We start from the raw sequence: 9,125 nt of genomic DNA, 5'->3' as shown, positions 1-9,125 counted from the left end.
GCGTAACGTAAAAGGCTAGTTTTCTAAACGTACGAAAGTGCGTTCGAAAAACCGAAAGTGGTACATGAGTCGAGTGACAACGTACGAGTCATTTGAGTAAAAATTACATTTTAACCATGCACATAAATATAATATAATATATAAATAATTATATAAATTAAATATATATTAATATATATATATATTATATATATATATATATATATATATATATATATATATATATATATATATATATATATATATATATATATATATATATATATATATATATATATATATATATATATATATATATATATATATATATATATATATATATATATGATATATAATACGAGTGTCGGCAAGATTGAAAGTTGGATACCGGCTGGATTTGAGCTCCATGCGATCGCATGGGCTCTCCACACACCCACCATGCGATCGCATGGCTAAGTGAGAGATGCCAAGTCCATAAAATTCGTTCGACTGGTTCCATTTTCATTCCATCCTCTATTTTTCTCTCGTACTCTCTCTATATCTATATACTTATTATTATTATTATTATTATTATTATTATTATTATTATTATTATTATTATTATTATTATTATTATTATTATTATTATTATTAGTATTAAGAGTAATATTATTATTATTATTATTATGTATTATATATAAAATACTACGACGAGGTTCTGCCCGCGTGATTTCAAAATGAGTTTTTCGAGTAGGATAGGGCTAAGGAAATTATGAGTTATAGCTATGGAGGTGATGGGTATGGTTCATGGGTATGCTCGTGAGGTCAATTTAGTGTTTATCATCTCCGTTGCGTCTACGTACCTTTTCTGCTATATTGAATCTCAATATTGATACGTGAGTACTCATAAATTAACTTTTATATATTAATAGTGTTTCCCTGACTAGTGCTCGAGTATATAGGATTATGCATGCTTGTACTTTTGATATTGCCATTAGATGGGTTATGATAAATCCTAAGTTAGTTACATATGTGATTGAGATAAGGTATAAGATATGCATGTCGTTGGAAACCTAGCGAAAAATTAAGAACTTTTCATTTAGATATCGAATGGTTTCGATGAACGGATTAGAAGTTATAGTCAATTGAATTTTTGTATTATTATTAAAAATGATTATTATTATCGTCGTTATAGTTTTTATCTAATTATTATTATTATTATTATTATTATTATTATTATTATTATTATTATTATTATTATTATTATTATTATTATTATTATTATTATTATCATTATCAATAAAAAGTATTATCATTAAAAATTATTATCGTTAAAGTTATAATTAGTATTATCATTAAAATTATCATAATATTTATTATCATTAGTATTATTATAATTAAAAACTAATATTAGTAACACTTAATTATTATGATTACTATCATTATCATTAAAATGAACGCGATATAAAAGACGATTAAAAGCTATTAAATGAATCGATTAGGAAATATTGAGTATGAGTATCATGATATTGTAAGATACCGATTTAAACAAAATTATCGTTCTTATTATTTTTATCATTACTATTATTAAAAGTATCGTTAGTATTAAAACTATCATTTTAACAAAAATTATCATTTTAAATGAAATGTTATTGTTATTACAAAATATCTTTATTATTATCATTTTAAATAAAATTATTATTTTAAAGTTAATATTAAAAAATATCGTAAATATTAAAGTTATCATAATTAGAATTATCATTTTATCATAATACCATTTTTCGTAAATATAAATATTGTTATTATTATTAGTAGAATAATAATAATTATTATTACAAAATAATATAACTTTTACTTACCATTATTATTATCGATATTATTTTAATTAAATAAATATGTACTGTAATACAAAGATATTGTACTATGTGAAACATAATTACATTAATACTACCTATCATATTATTTTTATGATATTAAATGAACTTTATAAATTTTATTACTTAAAATATATAAAAAGTATATTCTTATTATATAGATTTTTATAATAAATGAATTATATTATTTACTCTAATGAAATCTTTTAAAAATATTTAAAAATATAAAACGACGATATTTAAACTATATAATAATCATGTATGAATTTTGGAAATCATTTTGAGTCAAATTGACTTTTGTTGACTTTTGCATATTAGTCTCGAGTATTAGGATTGTGGTACACTATGACCTGACCTAATTTGTTAAGACAAATATTGACCAACATATATATATATATATATATATATATATATATATATATATATAAAATTAATTTAGGTTCGTGAATCCGAGGCCAACCTTACACTTGTTCAATGACGTTATATGTATTTTTGCTACGAAATACAGTATGGTGAGTTTCATTTTCATTTTTACCCTTTATATTTTTTGGGCTGAGAATACATGCGAAAGTTTTATAAATGTTTTACGAAATAGACACAAGTAATCGAAACTACATTATATGGTTGAATGATCGAAGCCTAATATGCCCCTTTTGCTTGGTAGCCTAAGAATTAGGGAACATCACTAATTTTGAGAATTAGTGCACCCCTAATTGACGCGAATACTAAAGATAGATCTATTGGGCCCAACAAACCTCATCCGTTGTAGCGGATGCTTTAGTACTTCGAGTTTTTATATCGTGTCCGATGGATGTCCCGGAATGATGGGGATATTCTTATGCATCTTGTTAATGTTGATTACCAGGTGTTCAATTCATATGAATGATTTTTGTCTCTATGCATGGGACGTGTATTTATGAGAAATGGAAATGAAATTCTTGTGGTCTATTAAAATGATGGAAATGAATGATTATGATAAACTAATGAACTCACCAACCTTTTGGTTGACACTTTAAAGCATGTTTATTCTCAGGTATTAAAGAAATCTTCCGTTGTGAATTAGCTCATTTTAAAGATATTACTTGGAATCATTCATGGCATATTTCAAAAGACGTTGCATTCAAGTCGTTGAGTTCAGTAAAGATTATGATTAAGTAAATAACAGATTAGATCATTTATGGATGGATATTACGAAATGGTATGCATGCCTGTCAACTTTCGATGTAATGAAAGTTTGTCTTTTAAAACGAATGCAATGTTTGTAAAATGTATCATATAGAGGTCAAATACCTCGCGATGTAATCATATGTTATTGTATTCGTTCTTATGGATTAGGATAGGTCTTTATAGCTTGTTAGACATTTATTGACCAACATATGTTCTCTAGGTTGAGATCTATGGTTACTTTGTATTCTGAGTTTCGGTCACATTTCTGTGAATGAATTTATGTGATGCTAAGGTGAGTTTCATATGCTCCCTTTTTAATTGCTTTTGAAATCTATATTTTTGGGCTGAGAATACATGCATTTTATTTTAAATACAATGGACACAAGTACATACTAAATTCTACACTGAGTTTGAACCGAAAATCCCTTAGCTTTGGTTACTAGTAACTGCCGGTTATAAGAACTGGTGGGCGCGAGTAGTTGTATATGGATCCATAGGGCTTGACATCCCCGTCCATTCCAGGTATAGAGACCCTAACCTGAACTATAAAGCGGACGTATGCTATTTGAGTTTAGTACATGTTGGTTTGCGTGTATTGTACATGTTGGTTGCATGTATGTTAAAATAGGGGTACTTATTATATATAGTTAAGTTTAGTTAACAAGGTGCTCAATTTCGTAGAATATTTTCATAAACGTTTCGGATGAAACAACTGAGATCTTGTGGTCCACCTTTATATACAGATCATGTGCAATCTTAAAACTATGAACTCACCAACCTTTGTGTTGACACTTTTAAGCATGTTTATTCTTAGGTTACTAGAAGTCTTCCGATGTTTGCTTATACTTTATACAAGCTTTGTGCAAGGAGTCATACATGCTTTATTCGAGAAAACTTTACATTCACAAAATCATCACCATGTATCTTATTTTGTCTGCATTGTCAACGAATGTATTATTGTGAACTATTATTTACGGTGTTTGTCTATATATAGAAATCATCAGATGTCAAAAAACTTGGAATTAGATATTCATTTATGGTGTGCCTTTTCAAAAGAATGCAATGTTTACAAAACGTATCATGTAGAGGTCAAAACCTCACTATGAAATCAATGAATGATGTATTCATCCAAATGGATTTGGACGGGTCCTCACAGTTGGTATCAGAGCTTGAGGTCATAGGTGTAGTGACCCGAACTTTTCCATGTTTATATATATTAATTGAGATTGATATTTACATGATTAAATGTTTCCAACATGTTAAGCAATCAAACTTGTTAAGACTTGATTAATTGAAATATGTTTCATATAGACAATTGACCACCCAAGTTGGCCGGTGATTCACGAACGTTAAAACTTGTAAAAACTATATGATGACATATATATGGATATATATATATAGTTAACATGATACTATGATAAGTAAACATATCATTAAGTATATTAACAATGAACTACATATGTAAAAACAAGACTACTAACTTAATGATTTTTAAACGAGACATATATGTAACGATTATCGTTGTAAAGACATTTAATGTATATATATCATATTAAGAGATATTCATACATGATAATATCATGATAATATAATAATTTAAAATCTCATTTGATATTATAAACATTGGGTTAACAACATTTAACAAGATCGTTAACCTAAAGGTTTCAAAACAACACTTACATGTAACGACTAACGATGACTTAACGACTCAGTTAAAATGTATATACATGTAGTGTTTTAATATGTATTTATACACTTTTGAAAGACTTCAATACACTTATCAAAATACTTCTACTTAACAAAAATGCTTACAATTACATCCTCGTCAGTTTCATCAACAATTCTACTCGTATGCACCCGTATTCGTACTCGTACAATACACAGCTTTTAGATGTATGTACTATTGGTATATACACTCCAATGATCAGCTCTTAGCAGCCCATGTGAGTCACCTAACACATGTGGGAACCATCATTTGGCAACTAGCATGAAATATCTCATAAAATTACAAAAATATGAGTAATCATTCATGACTTATTTACATGAAAACAAAATTACATATCCTTTATATCTAATCCATACACCAACGACCAAAAACACCTACAAACACTTTCATTCTTCAATTTTCTTCATCTAATTGATCTCTCTCAAGTTCTATCTTCAAGTTCTAAGTGTTCTTCATAAATTCCAAAAGTTCTAGTTTCATAAAATCAAGAATACTTTCAAGTTTGCTAGCTCACTTCCAATCTTGTAAGGTTATCATCCAACCTCAAGAAATCTTTGTTTCTTACAGTAGGTTATCATTCTAATACAAGGTAATAATCATATTCAAACTTTGGTTCAATTTCTATAACTATAACAATCTTATTTCAAGTGATGATCTTACTTGAACTTGTTTTCGTGTCATGATTCTGCTTCAAGAACTTCGAGCCATCCAAGGATCCATTGAAGCTAGATCCATTTTTCTATTTTCCAGTAGGTTTATCCAAGGAACTTAAGATAGTAATGATGTTCATAACATCATTCGATTCATACATATAAAGCTATCTTATTCGAAGGTTTAAACTTGTAATCACTAGAACATAGTTTAGTTAATTCTAAACTTGTTCGCAAACAAAAGTTAATCCTTCTAACTTGACTTTTAAAATCAACTAAACACATGTTCTATATCTATATGATATGCTAACTTAATGATTTAAAACCTGGAAACACGAAAAACACCGTAAAACCGGATTTACGCCGTCGTAGTAACACCGCGGGCTGTTTTGGGTTAGTTAATTAAAAACTATGATAAACTTTGATTTAAAAGTTGTTATTCTGAGAAAATGATTTTTATTATGAACATGAAACTATATCCAAAAATTATGGTTAAACTCAAAGTGGAAGTATGTTTTCTAAAATGGTCATCTAGACGTCGTTCTTTCGACTGAAATGACTACCTTTACAAAAACGACTTGTAACTTATTTTTCCGACTATAAACCTATACTTTCCTGTTTAGATTCATAAAATAGAGTTCAATATGAAACCATAGCAATTTGATTCACTCAAAACGGATTTAAAATGAAGAAGTTATGGGTAAAACAAGATTGGATAATTTTTCTCATTCTAGCTACGTGAAAATTGGTAACAAATCTATTCCAACCATAACTTAATTAACTTGTATTGTATATTATGTAATCTTGAGATACCATAGACACGTATACAATGTTTCGACCTATCATGTCGACACATCTATATATATTTCGGAACAACCATAGACACTCTATATGTGAATGTTGGAGTTAGCTATACAGGGTTGAGGTTGATTCCAAAATATATATAGTTTGAGTTGTGATCAATACTGAGATACGTATACACTGGGTCGTGGATTGATTCAAGATAATATTTATCGATTTATTTCTGTACATCTAACTGTGGACAACTAGTTGTAGGTTACTAACGAGGACAGCTGACTTAATAAACTTAAAACATCAAAATATATTAAAAGTGTTGTAAATATATTTTGAACATACTTTGATATATATGTATATATTGTTATAGGTTCGTGAATCAACCAGTGGCCAAGTCTTACTTCCCGACGAAGTAAAAATATGTGAAAGTGAGTTATAGTCCCACTTTTAAAATCTAATATTTTTGGGATGAGAATACATGCAGGTTTTATAAATGATTTACAAAATAGACACAAGTACGTGAAACTACATTCTATGGTTGAATTATTGAAATCGAATATGCCCCTTTTTATTAAGTCTGGTAATCTAAGAATTAGGGAACAGACACCCTAATTGACGCGAATCCTAAAGATAGATCTATTGGGCCCAACAAGCCCCATCCAAAGTACCGGATGCTTTAGTACTTCGAAATTTATATCATATCCGAAGGGTGTCCCGGAATGATGGGGATATTCTTATATATGCATTTTGTTAATGTCGGTTACCAGGTGTTCACCATATGAATGATTTTTATCTCAATGTATGGGATGTGTATTGAAATATGAAATCTTGTGGTCTATTATTATGATTTGATATATATAGGTTAAACCTATAACTCACCAACATTTTTGTTGACGTTTTAAGCATGTTTATTCTCAGGTGAATATTAAGAGCTTCCGCTGTTGCATACTAAAATAAGGACAAGATTTGGAGTCCATGTTTGTATGATATTGTGTAAAAACTGCATTCAAGAAACTCATTTCGATGTAACATATTTGTATTGTAAACCATTATGTAATGGTCGTGTGTAAACAGGATATTTTAGATTATCATTATTTGATAATCTACGTAAAGCTTTTTAAACCTTTATTTATGAAATAAAGGTTATGGTTTGTTTTAAAAATGAATGCAGTCTTTGAAAAACGTCTCATATAGAGGTCAAAACCTCGCAACGAAATCAATTAATATGGAACGTTTTTAATCAATAAGAACGGGACATTTCAGTTGGTATCCGAGCGTTGGTCTTAGAGAACCAGAATTTTGCATTAGTGTGTCTTATCGAGTTTTTTAGGATGCATTAGTGAGTCTGGACTTCGACCGTGTTTACTTGAAAAATGATTGCTTAACAAATTTTGTTGGAAACTATATATTTTTAACATGTGAATATTATGTGATATATTAATCTCTTAACGTGTTTGATATTATGTGATAGATGTCTACCTCTAGAACAAGTCCCATTGACTCACCTAATAATAATGAAGAGTCAAATGTAAATTGGAATGATTCGTGGACTGATTCACAAGTTCCCGAAGAGGAACCGGAAGAAGAGTCGGAACCGGAAGAAGAATCAGAACCGGAAGAGGAGGAACCGGATGAAGAAATAGAACCGGTGGGGGAAATAATAAAACGGTTAAGTAAAAGAAAATCCTCAACCAACCGACCAAGGTTAATTATGGTCAATGGTGTTTCCGCCAAGGAAGCAAAATATTGGGAGGATTACCAATTCTCCGATGAATCGGATTCCGACGAGAATTCCGATGATGTTATAGAAATTACCCCAACTGAATTTAAAAAGGCAAAAGAAAATAATAAGGGAAAGGGCATAAAAATAGAGAAATCTAATTCCAACCCCGATGAACTTTATATGTATCATCAACGCCCGAAGTCCTTAAGTTGTAACAATGACCCGGGAACCTCTAAACCACCAGGTTTTTCTAAACCAATGTGGACTACGACGGCTCGTATTAGGGGAACATCATATATCCCTAGAAACTTGGCAAAACGAACCAAAACCGAAGAAGAAGAAACGAGCGAGTCGGAATAAGATAGTTGTATTCGTGTGGTGTAATATATGTAATATAGTGTTCTTATGCTTTATGATATATGTAAAAATTGCTTGTATTAATAAGTATTTTTTTATGAATCTAACTCTTGTCTATTTTACAGTTTAAAAACACAAAATGGATAGACAACCCAATATTTTAAGAGACCTACCCGGAGACATGATTGATGAAATCTTGTCTAGAGTCGGCCAGAATTCTTCGGCACAACTATTTAAGGCGAGATCAGTTTGTAAGACATTCGAAGAACGTTCCAAGAATGTCTTGGTTTATAAGAGACTTTCGTTTGAAAGATGGGGGATATAACATTGGGAAACCCATAAGTTACGATGTGTTTACTTTGACGCATATATTGCGGGGAACCCAAATGCTATTTTACGCAACGGGTTAAGAAATTATTTTGACTCAATATATCCGAATATTGGACTTCGTGATTTAGAAAAAGCGGCTAACATGCAACATAAAGAAGCATGTTATGCTTACGGATTAGTAATGTTCGCTTCTCACCAAAGTGAGAACAAGAACATCGGGCTACAACTATTAAACAAAATGTTTCCACAAGTGACGGAGTCGGTAATTGGGGTAAGAAATGAGGTTTTTAGATTATTACGGGACTGTTGGACATTACGTAACCCTCGTCCCTTTGACGACGTTACAACATGCTATCTTATCAACGGCCATAATGGTTATGTTCCACAAGACCAAGGATGGGAAGTAGTCCTAGTAAAACCAGAATGCATGACTTGTTTCTGGACGTATGAATTACGTGTCTTTATTGCCTTTGCTGAACGACTTGTGTACTAGCTAGAATTATCTTCACAACTATCTTGTATCAAAGTTATTGTGTGCTATATTT

This window comes from Rutidosis leptorrhynchoides, chromosome 3 (assembly GCF_046630445.1).
Source record: "Rutidosis leptorrhynchoides isolate AG116_Rl617_1_P2 chromosome 3, CSIRO_AGI_Rlap_v1, whole genome shotgun sequence".
In the NCBI taxonomy this organism is placed as follows: Eukaryota; Viridiplantae; Streptophyta; class Magnoliopsida; order Asterales; family Asteraceae; genus Rutidosis; species Rutidosis leptorrhynchoides.
The sequence above is the reverse complement of the archived record's forward strand: the minus strand, read 5'-3'. Positions refer to the sequence as shown.